Source organism: Rhamphochromis sp. 'chilingali', assembly GCF_963969265.1.
Source record: "Rhamphochromis sp. 'chilingali' genome assembly, chromosome: 21".
Classification (NCBI taxonomy): Eukaryota; Metazoa; Chordata; class Actinopteri; order Cichliformes; family Cichlidae; genus Rhamphochromis; species Rhamphochromis sp. 'chilingali'.
The window spans coordinates 28,194,882-28,207,359 of NC_137949.1; positions in this window are offsets into that span (position 1 = coordinate 28,194,882).

Below are 12,478 nucleotides of genomic sequence, written 5' to 3' on the forward strand. Positions count from 1 at the left end.
AATGGGAAACACATGCATGAATAAATCCTCAATTAATTTAACGACTTAAAGGTCATCTTCATTAGTTTTGCCTTATGAATTTTGTTTTTTGTTTTTGTGCCATTTTTAGATGCATTATACCAACAACAACTAACAGAAAAACATATTGAGATCGTTTTAAATACACTAATTAAAATGACACGTTGAGGGTTAAAGTGGCAGTAGGAAAAGTCTAGAAAAGGAAGAAAATAGGTGGCGCACTTCCTGCAGCCCTCCCCTCTTATGCTAAGCCCCTCCCATCAGACAAGTACAGTCATTCATACACCCTAAAATTACATTTGGACTGACCTTTGACTTCACAGGATTAATAGTCACTGATGGGTTTTAGTACTTCTTATTGAAGTTCTGCAGTCATGTGACTGGTAACCACACAAATTTAGACATGCAACACTCACTGTGACAATATAGGTCGCAGTCACGTAGGCTGAGAGAGCTGTCAGCGACCATCTGTGTGACCAACACCAATTGTGAGGGAAAAACCAGTTACCCAACCAGTTTCCGAGTGGTTGTTGGAGATTGAATGGATAAGCGTGGCAACTCAATGTCTGATATGTTATATTTTTGGTTGCTGTTTTTACCGTCTTGGAGCAACTGTAAACTCATTATTGTTATTCTGATTCTCTGTTTCCAGTCTGCATCACACTTTTTCAGGTTATACTACAGCTTGACTAAGTGTTTGAAGACAAGTTAGCATCTTTTCAATGAAGTTCAGTTTAATTTTATTTATATAGCACCAAATCAGAACAACAGTTGCCTGCAGAGGGAGACGTTTCATTTTAAGTAAACGTGAAAAAATGTCTGTTTAAGCAGGAAAGTGTTTAAACAAAAATTATTACCACATTTCCATGTAAATGGTAAATGGCCTGTATTTATAAAGCGCTTTACTAGTCCCTAAGGACCCCAAAGCGCTTTACATATCCAGTCATCCACCCATTCACACACACATTCACACACTGGCGATGGCAAGCTACATTGTAGCCACAGCTGTCTTGGGGCGCACTGACAGGGGCGAGGCTGCCGGACACTGGCGCCATACATATTACCTAGCTTAATCGTTTCTGGCAATTAAGGACCCTGGAATGTACTTCATACATGTTATTATTTCCCCCTGCTGGTAAGGCAGCTTCTGCATGAGTGTGCATTTCAAGCTTGTGCCTATTACACGCTTTGCCGTGATATTGGGTTGTAAAATCCAACCAATACTTGAGAGGTTTCACTAAAATTTGACCCCAACTCTCATGGACTGGCCATTCTTGTGAGCTGTGGAGGGATGCCAGATGGTTTACACCTTGCCTTCACAGAAACGTATTGGTCTTTCAAAAGGATGAGCTAAAAGCACAGCTTATAGGAGGTGCTGGGATCTGAAGCTCTGTCAGACAACTAGGATTACAATATGACAAAAGATTAATATGGTTTTCTTTGTATAGTAAAGCCAAAAACATGTTACCTACCTGACACTTAAGGTCATTATATATATATATATATATATATATATATATATATATATATAGATATATATATATATATAGATATATATCATGCAGACAATGAATTCCTTACATTTAAAGAATTTTCAACATTTAACTCTAGCTATGAATTACATAACTGTTGTGGAAAAATTTCAGAAATATCGGATGTCTGAGCAATCTGTGTGATTGGCAGAGTAAGACAAAAACATCTCTGAATGGTTCAAATCAGGTTTAATGTAAGAAGTATGGCAGTGAAATCCACTTGAAGCCACATAAAATTAACCAGATGTGCTGCAGGACAATTTTATTCGACTAATTGCCCTCCAATCTAAAGATCAAAAGGTTGAAGTCATTTTTTCTGCAGGCTTCCACTTAAAAGAGATTATTCACATGGATTATACCAGTATCAATGCCAGAACAATCGATCGTGGTCCTGATTCTATCAGTGTGTTTCTTTTCTGGCAAGTGGTCGATTCTTTCAAATGCTCCAAGAGTTTCCACAAAACAAGCTGTGTCTCCAAACCCTTTATCCAAACAATGCTAAATGGAATAATAAGAGAAACACACATCGATGGTCCTAATCAGAAGTGACGCACAGAAAAGTATCAAACCACATGCTTCATTGGCAAATTCTGTCTAAAGCAAACACAGAGACAACAATAAATGAAACAATTCACACTGCAGTCTAATCCAGCAAACAGTGTCTGAATCAACACATTTCTCAGACAGTCACAGGCGCAACTGAATCAAAGAAACTCTATAAAAGTATTTTTAAATACATAAACAATTTTTTTAAACAATTTTTTTTTCAGATATGGAAAACTTTAGCTCGGTCACATTCCTCTAACAAAAAAAAAAGATTAATGGGCTTCTCAAAATGATACTGAGCAGTATTTTATGAAGGTCGGGGGAAATGTGGTGAAAGAGTAACAACAGCTGCCTTAATGCCGGATAAATCCAGTCTGATCAACTTTTGAAGACTAGCTTCAAGATTTTAGAGATATGCACCAATAAACGGCCAGAGTAAAAGCATGAGAGATCTAATACCGGTAACCTGAGCAGCATACAGAGCACGAAAAGACCACTAATGAATGTTGGAGACGGGCCATAGAAAACACTGTCATGCCTGAAAAGGTCAAGTGTACAAAAAAAGCTGTCTTGGGGCTGCAAATAATGTCAGGAATAGCAGCAAGATGGAAGGCTAACAGGTAAATCATTAAAGGGACTGTATTTATAGAGGACGCTGATCCTGACCTTCTGATTATCCAACAAACCTCTCTAATCTTCTGAGTGAGCTGAATGACTGTACAAAAAAGAGAGCTGCTGGAAACTGCTTTCATATTACACATAATCGATAATCACCTGTTATACAACAGCATGCATTACAGCTGTAGAGAATAGACATTTTAAATCAACCTCGTTACCACTGACACCTTTTCTTTAGTCCCGAGATCATATGTTTAGTATCAGTATCAGTCCAAAGTTTACTCAATGCATATTCAAACTCTTGAACAAGGAGATATCATCCTGTTAAGATACTCGCTGTGCTTCAGCTTCCTGCTGACGCATCTACTTCATGTCACGCTTGCCTTCCTTCTGTACTCCTGATTCAGCTGGCGATTTTTCAACTTTTCAGAAGCGTATTGAGAGCACGTGGATGTGAAGAGCACCTGGAAAATCATCATGTTGAGATAATGCAGAATTGATGAGGGACGCTTTTGGTGAATTTACGTTACGCCTTTCCAGACACACACACACACACACACACACACACACACACACACACACACACACACACACACATTTTGTTGGTTGAGCTACATGTGTATATATAAATCAAAAAAAGAATTGTGAAAAATGTTTTCAATTTTTGTTGTGAATCCAATTTGGAGGACATTATTTTAATCTGTTAGAAAACCCAAACATATTCTGTGAGTTGTGTTTGGCGTTGGTTGATTGGTTTGAGTCAATGGGGAGACTGTTAACTAAGGAAAAGCTTACTGCATTCCCAGGCCAGTGGTGTCAGAAAACAAAAAACAACACTGTGCACCATGCTGAGACTGACTAAAGTTCCCAGAAGATGGGATATGGTACACTTATGAGAGCACCTTTTCTGACCCGATTGTTCTTGGTGGAAATCTGTTTGGACACAGGTGCAGAGGTGAGGTGTTTGTGCAAGTCTGGCAGGAGCACCATGACCTACATCTGTTTCATCAGAACAACACACACACACACACACACTGCCAGCATAGCCCAGACCTTTCTGTATTAACAGCATTTGCAATATGTCTTCTACTGAACATGCCTGGGCTGAAATGCTAATCAGAGGCAGCCACAACCAAAAACCATTTGCAGAAATGAATTCATCCATGACAGATCCGGAAACATGACTGCTTGCATCAGGTCAAGAGGTGGCCGTACTTCATATGAAGCATCTTGTATATACAGATATTATAGTGTTGTTTAATAAAATGTTTAATAAGTTTTAATAAAAATTTTATCATAAATTTCTAAGTATATAAAGATTCTTCAGCTCTTTGTTTGCGTGATCCAGAAACTTTTAGTGAAAGAACTTACGCAATCATATAGAGTACCACTGAGGTCATGCTGGACTTATAGCAATATGTTTTCAGCGTTGCCATGGAAATAGGGTAAATCTTCCCTACCCGTATTGCACAACGACACTAAAGTGTAGTAACTTGATTCTATAATGTTTCGGGGCTTAATAAAAATAAGCACCCACAGCAGCTCTGTTGTTGATGTAATGGTGCACATATGGTACACGTAATAACAATAATCATTTTCCATGAACGTGACAGTCTGTACTCTGTCTTTTTGATCCTGCCAATGTTGGGATTCTTTGCTTTCGTGATCACTTGTCTCGGATCAAGTGATAGATCAGAGAGAAGTAGAAGAATTTTTTTTTAAATATCTGCACAATTTTAAAAAATGAAAAGGATTCTCGAATCAACACAAAGAACTCAGAAAAAAAAGATCCATCCCTTCAAACCAAAACTAGAAAAAAAGCTTGGCCACTTTGGCTGCAATCACCCGCAGTAATATTAATACCACACTAAGACTGTTTGGCTATCACAGTGAAGCATTTTTATTCCAAAATTACCAAAATTTCCCCTTTATTTTAAATATTAATTTAACAGAAACAGGTAAACAGGGTCCAATGTACGCAAAACGTCTGCATTGTGTTTATTCACATTCTCACCCTAATCCCCCAATTGGTTGTACAATGATATTGTCGATTCCTGTGCAGGGTTCTAATGACTGTCTTCAGTGACACTACAGTTCCCAAATTGGCTAAGATTCAGTTGTGTCTTGGCACTTGTTCTCAAGTCTTTAGACACATATCTCACTAGTTTTCTTTCCAGAGTCTTTGAAATCATTCACTTTCTACCTCTGCCAGGCTTGTTCTGTACTGTGTGACTTTCTTTGAATTTCTTGATGATACTTCTCACACCAGTTCTTGACACCAGGAAATCCTTTGATTACTTTAACTGAATCTCCTGCTTCCTCTGCAATTAGTACCTCCTTTTTTAGTCTAAACTCATTCTTTTTGTTTTTGGCATGATGCTTTCTCAAGTGACAGCTCAAACCCTTGCTGAAGTTTTTATACAGTGTATAAATTGGAAGATAACACTTTGTTTTAACTTGATTTTAGAAGCTTTGAGCGTTACAAAGTTAAAGCACATCACTCCAGTGGTTTGTTCTATGGCTCAATAAAAAGGTCAGTTTGTCAGGGGACTAATCGTGTTTTTTTTCTCAAATAATCCTGTTATTGTGTGCAAATAGAAATTATTTCTTTTCTAAAGAAAACTAGTGTGTTTAGAGACACTACGTGGAAAAACCTTTGCTTAAAAAAAGTACATTGGATACTTTTCAGATAAAAACCCTAAATTTCATACTCCAGACTAGTAATTTTATCCCCAGCTATTCTAAAGGCTTACACTAGGTTGAGCAAAACACTCTGCATTTATTTTAAGGATCTACATATTTAGCAGATGCGTTGGCTTTAAAACACCTCTGCTGACAGTATCATTACAGAGATTCACATTCATGACTGGTTATATTCCTGTCATAAATTTCAGTTTCACTCCCTGAACAAAGACACTCAATCAACAGCTCCAGAGGCTGCTGTTACATTTATGTTTCTACTATAAGTTCAGGTCACTTCAGAGCAACCAAACTGAACTGCCTTCACAGAAGCTCAGATCCAGGAAGTAGAAGAAACTTCACATGAAAGCTCCTCCGGGAAAAATGTACTAATTTGCAAGAATTACGAGTAAATGAAAAAACAGTACCTGGCATAAAGCCAGACAAATTGGACAATTGAATAAAGGAATCATGATCATAAAGTTCATGCACTCTTTTTTTTTTAAGTGAAACCTAATTCTTTAACATGTTTAAGTTGTGTCCTGCCTCGGTATTTAAAATGCTGTGTATCAGATAAGGGAGGGGGGAAAAAGAAAGACATTTGTGTCATTCAGTCAAATCCAAAGACTGGATAATTGGAATCTCTTTTCTTTTCTCTACCTGAAAATGTTGACGTTCTTTTTTAATTTGGCCTTCGTCAGCAACTTGTGTAATTGTAATGTGTGCATGTTTTACACAGCGGGGATGCAGCTGTAATGATTGCAGCATGCCTTTGCAGTTGTTAAAAATAAATTTGGCATATCATTTCAAGCTGTTTTCCATCTGGAACAAGTAAGAAAAGGAAAACAACATGGGCAGGGTAAAGGCTAATGTTAAGGCTTTGTAAAGCAGTGGTTGGCACGAGGACTATGCTGTCTTTTGTATGGAAATGAATACAACTCTTAAAAGTCTTACAATATAATGATATACAAATCTTTCTCACCACCAAATCTATCCATCCTTCCACTCTGTTCCACTTAAACAATGAAGTCATTTAAATACAAGTCACATTCATCCATTAACAGAGACCATTTGTGCATTTATATGACACACACAGCCATATTTCCCCAGGACACTACATGATTCAAACCAGAGGAGACTGGGATCAAACCACAACATCTAGACCAATGGATGACCTGCTTGTCCTGTAGTCAGTTGCTCCTGTAGTTAGAATTTGCAAATCTGAACATAACATCATGCTGGATAGCAGAGGTGAGACTTTGTGCAACACACTTGTTAAGATCGTTAACATTCCTCTAAAAAAAAAGGTGATGTGTCGCCATAGCAAGAGCACACAAAAAGATTTGGACATGTTGGTTGGTAAAAGACAGGCATGGCATGATAATGTTGGATTCTTCTTTGCAACCACGCGTATAACAAGCACAGTTAAAGGTGATTCACAAGTCATGATTTGCCTAAGGCTTTTGTAGCCAATGTGTTGCAGACCTCTTTGCTCCACATGAAAAAGACACTCAGCTGTGCAAAAAACCACAGTCGCCAAATTATCCTGTGGGAACCCACATTTTAAATAAATAATGACAGCAGAACTTTCCACAAGTGTTTAGGGGGCCTTTTGCATTTGGGTCGTTTCTGATTCTGTTCTCTATGGAAAATCTGCAAAGAGTCACCTTTTTGCTGTGGGTTGAGGATGCAAGTAAACATGACAGTATTGGTTTTAAGAATTTCTTCCAACATAATCCATATACAGAAAGCATGATGAATGAGAAGACAGAAGCTGTGTTTTTATTAAACGCTTATGTTTGTCAGTCGAGGATGACACCGTTAAATGGGATGAACAGAAAAAAGAGAAGTGTTGGCAGAAGATCTTGTGGTCTGGTTTATTTCCACCCATAAGTTCTCTATCAGAGCCAGCGTTGGAGCACAATAGTTTTTTTTTATTATTATTACTGCCATTTTTATAGGGAGAAATACAACATGTGGATTTGTCATGCTGGAAAAAGATTTTATAATCGAGGAAAGGGAAACAAAGTTTTTGATTAAAGATGAAAATTTTAGAATTCAATTATGTTAAAATATTGTTGTGTTTGTAGCAGTGTTGACCAGAGATTCTTCTTTTCATAGACAGTATAAAACATGGAAGCATTTTGAAGGACACAAAGATAAAAGAGCAAGCTTGGTAAACAGTGTTGGGTGTAACGTGTTACAAATCAACATTATTGTATTGCTGGTGTAATTATATTATATTTTTCAGCAATGCAGTAATGTAACACATCACAGTACTATCAATTATATTAAAATATTAATAACAGAAAATCTGAATTAAAAGGCGTGAGCAGTGTGTGACATGGTTACTGTCGATATCTGTGGAGGATTAAAAATATAAATGAAAAATTAAGTGTGTTAGATTAAGATTAGATGCTAATCTGAAGGTGCTGCTGAGCTTTTACCTAGTTAAATTTCCTTTTTTTGTTCGACCAGACATGGTCAGACCTGCTGTCCCCTCTCCAACAGTGTCATAACTTCCTTGGCGATGAATCAGATTAGTTATTAACAACTTTTTCACGCTCTTGACATCACACATGTTGGCGAAGTTGGTTAGCAAGACGAAACTCATCTGTTACGATGATAAATCACTGAAGCCTGTTCACTTGCTAATGCTAGCTGTTTTCATACAAAGTGCAGGTTGTAACAGATCGCAGAGCAGTGAAAGCAGAGCCAGCAGCAGCTTGCCTTGCATGCTGAACTCTCATCAATTTGCAATCATCACTTTTCTTTGGTACTTTTAATTTATGCCTATTTTTATATAATAATGGATTGCATTTATATAGCGCTTTTCGAGACATATATATATATATACATATTTGAATAGCAATGCTGCCTTGCTCGTCCTGACAGAACACCACTGGTGTATTCCACACAGCTTGGTTATTGGCTGCTGGAGGTTGTTGGCTGTCATTTGCACAGTGGTACGCCCACAAACTTGTGATTGATCATGACAACTAGCAGCCATACCAGTCACAATTTGTTTGGTGTCGAACTGCACACCTCTTTGCAACCATTTTCACCCCCAGCAACCACTAACCAACCTGTTGTGGAATGCACACTTTTACCTTGTAACCTGGGGTTGCCAGATCCTCTCTAGACCTCTATGGTTGAGGCCATAACAGGTTGCATTCATAAATGATATGGATCCAACACAGTGACACACATGTGTTGCTAATTTGTGACAAGTAAAGGACTAATAAAATACTCGAATTTCAATCAAAACAGTGAACGATTACAGAACATCCAAGAAGTGAAGCCTTCTTAAATTTTCCATGATTGTTGAATCTGGCAGACTTAGATCAAAACATCTGTCAATCAATACAGACACACTCGTAACTAAATTATCTAAGCAGATGAGCTTTAGAAAAAGTGAACCACAATCACAGTTATTGAGGAGAATAACTGAAAACCCAGCTTTCTTATCCATCATAACCTCCTCTTGTTATTGATGAAACTGGGATCTTTCATCAATAACGTTTTTGTTTTTTTCTTTAACCTTCCATAATAGGTAGCAAAGGTTTTATATGTACACGAGAGAAATGTTGTGAAGGCTGTAAATCCTTCTAAGTTTTACATCAACTATTTTGATCTTGACAGCATTTTCATTACTGGGAAGGAAGCAACACATTGCACAGTATTGATAGAGCCCTTTTCTACATTACAAGAAAAATTCTTTCTATGTGACAAAGTGGCCACTCACCTTGGAGTGGTTGGCTGGTTGCAGGCATGGTAGGCCAAGATTGCCATGATTTGATTGACAGGTGACACAAAATACAAATTTTCAAAACAATTTTAAAAGTTCAAGTACATGCAGACAAATTAAAGAAGCTTGTCTACTTGTAGAGACAGCTCATTGTGATCCGCCTAATCCTTGATGATGTTGCACTTTAATTTTTCCAAAGAACTTTAATCATATTGTTTGGAAACACTGTGCTGTGGAAAAGCCTTGAAATTTTCTGACTTAAATAATTGTTATTATATACAGAGGAGGTGAAGAGAGTTGTACAACAATGAGTGTCTACAGCCATCTGCAAAAAACGATGGACACTATGTCACGGTTCAAGTCCTCATTTTAGCCGGTGGTGTTGGGAATCTTGTCAGTTTGATGGAATTATGAACATGGAAGAGTACCGTCCAAGATGCAATACGATCTGGAAAGCATCTGATAGGCAACGGCTCCATTTTTCAGCATGACTATAGTTGACTATCAAAAATGTCAAAGATAGGTCTAGAAAGTGTCTGATTGGCAGCAGCTTCATTTTGTAGTCAAACACACTGCTAATGCAGTAAAAGCATACTGGTATCAGTCAGTGGATTGGCCTCCCCAGAGCCTGGACTTCAACATTATTGAACCAATGTGGGATCGTCAGCAAATGAAACAAAAGGGAGCCAACATCCAAAGAAGAGCTTTGAATCTCCTTTAAGAAGCTTGGAGAATTATTTGTGAAGACTGTTTAAAGAAATTATTTGAAAGTTTTCCTCAAACTCAGCAGCTAATATTGGCTTTCAAGGTTATTAGTGAATTTAAAGGAAACTTTCTATGTATTTTTAACATGTTTTAATAAATCACAATGTCTTTTTTTTTCATTTTCCAGGCAGATTGTCATGGGCCTGAGTCTGTTGACTCAGGGTTGGGTATTAATTAACATTATCTTATGTTCTTGTTATTCAGGTTATGTATTCTGTTAAGATTTTCCTCGTTCTCAGGTTTTAGTTCTGTGCTCCCTATGTTTAACGTCCCTGCCCGTGTGTTCCCTCTGTTCTCTGTCAGTGTGGTGTCTCTGAGTTCTGTGTGCGTGTATTTCCTGTTTTACTTTGAAGGTCTGTGTCTGATGTCAGTGTATTCAGTTTGCGTTCTCCCTGTCTTGTCATGCTTCTTGGGTTCAGCTGTGTCTCCCTCCTGTGTGCTGTTTCCTTGTTTCCCTTTGTGTATATGAGTGTGTGTTCTCTAGTGTTTGTCGTGGGGTCTTTTGCTCATCATGCCCTGTGTTTCTCCCTGCATGTATGGTTTCGAGTTTGGTTTGTTAGGTTTTTCCCAGTTTAGGTTTTCTTAGTTCGGTCCTTGCCATCCTCGCCACACAGCCAGTGCCTGCATCTTGGGTCCTTCATTCATAACCCCGCACGTCTGCCACCGCAGCCGTGACATGGATTATAAAGAAATGAGAGGTAGCTCAAGACATTTGCAAATCACCTCATGTCAACAGATCTAATACGATTACATTCATCTTGTAACTTAACATAACCCTGATCCTGACCTTCAGGATTATCAGATCTTAAATCAGATTTGATTTAGGGCACTAGCCCCATTAACCTGCAGACCAACCTGCACTTTGGTTGTGTGGTAGTCTGACAGATCTCTAGTGTCGTATGTAATTTAGTGAAGCGTCATTTATCTAGCACATTCTAATGCTAAGTTACAAACAAACAAGCAATGCATTTTAGAAGCTTCTTGAAACAACCTAAAGATTCAGAAACACTGATGAATTTGGGAAGGTGATTGCAGAGGGTTGTTGCCTTTTGCTTTGCACTTGGAGTGGGTGATGGATGAAAGGCAGACATTTGAGGACTGGAGTGATTGAGAAGCAGAAAGAGGAACAACAAGATCAGAAATATAAAAAGCAGTAAGGCTGTGCAGTTCACTTAATCAACCAAATAATGTATTTTATTATCAATTTTAATGGAAACAAGTGTGTGTGTGTGTTTGGGGGGTGGAAGATCAGATGGGCAATAGTTGTAGTTGAGAGGCTACTAGCTGCATTTTGAAGCAACTGTAATCGATTTTGTGCACCTTGATTGAGGTACATACAGAGGGAATTGCAGTCATCCAGATGGGAAAACATGAAAGTATTTTAGGAATGAACAGTTTGACGTCCACAGAAAAGAAGACACATCTGATTTTAATGATATACTACCTCAGATTTGAAGGTAGATGTGCAGAATTATAGCTTAAATCCCGCTTTGTTGTTGGCAAAGTTTAAAAATGAAAGAAAGGTAAGTTTAAAAATCAGCAACTTCCTGGTGCTTACCAGGACTTTAGCTTGGACTGTTGGCCAATGAGCATTAAAATGCCTTTTTGAGGGCTTTTAAAGAAGAGAGCACATGGCATCATTGACAGTAATTTGCATTTCCTGTGTTTATTCTTATCTGTTATTGTGAGCAGCACATTTTTATAGTATGTAATGATTTATAATTATTTTAACAATGGTTATTATTCTCAGTTCATGTATTGTTCCCTATCCTGGAGCTATTTTCCTCCCACTCTAATGCACTCCCTACCTGCAGATCTATAGTGTCAGTGCCTTGAAAAACATTTTCTTCAAACTGACATTGATTGACAGCTTCATAAATGAAGAGAAAGGTACTTTTCACAGGTTTGAAGATGTAACTTGAACAACACAGAGGTTTGACCTTTGAACTGTCATCCTCTGGAGAGAAAGCTACAGTTAGTGCTACATGCTTGACTGACAGAAAGAAAGAAAGACAGAAAACTTAAACAGTGTATAAAGGAGATTTATAACTTGGATTTTGCAAACCCGTCAGTGTGTAAATGTAGGTTATAGATATTGGACTAATTCAAAGAAAAGGTGAAAGAAATTCTCTTTATAAGAGAAAAAAGCACAAAAACAAAGCTAATCATTTTCTTGACAGCCTTTCATTACTCCGGCTTTAATTTTCAACCTGCCTGTGACTTCAGTCGTTTTAGAAGTACGTGCTATCTGCCAATTCTGACTGATGTGGATGGACGGGTGCGTATTTCAAGCTGAATAATTCAGTGATTTACCCTAGCTTATATTTAAAGCACAAGTGTCTGTATACAAAAGCCTGGTGTTTGTTCATTAAAGTTAACATCCTCTGCATGTTTGTATCACGTCTATGAGCATTTAATCTTTTTATTAGAAACACCTGATAAATATGCATGACACCTGTACTGTTATATTTAGATCACCAGGAGTAAGGACAGCTGTATTTGTTGTGTTAGCTACGATCTTATAGACAAAATAAATAAATAAATAACAACATATCGTCATCTACTGAAAATT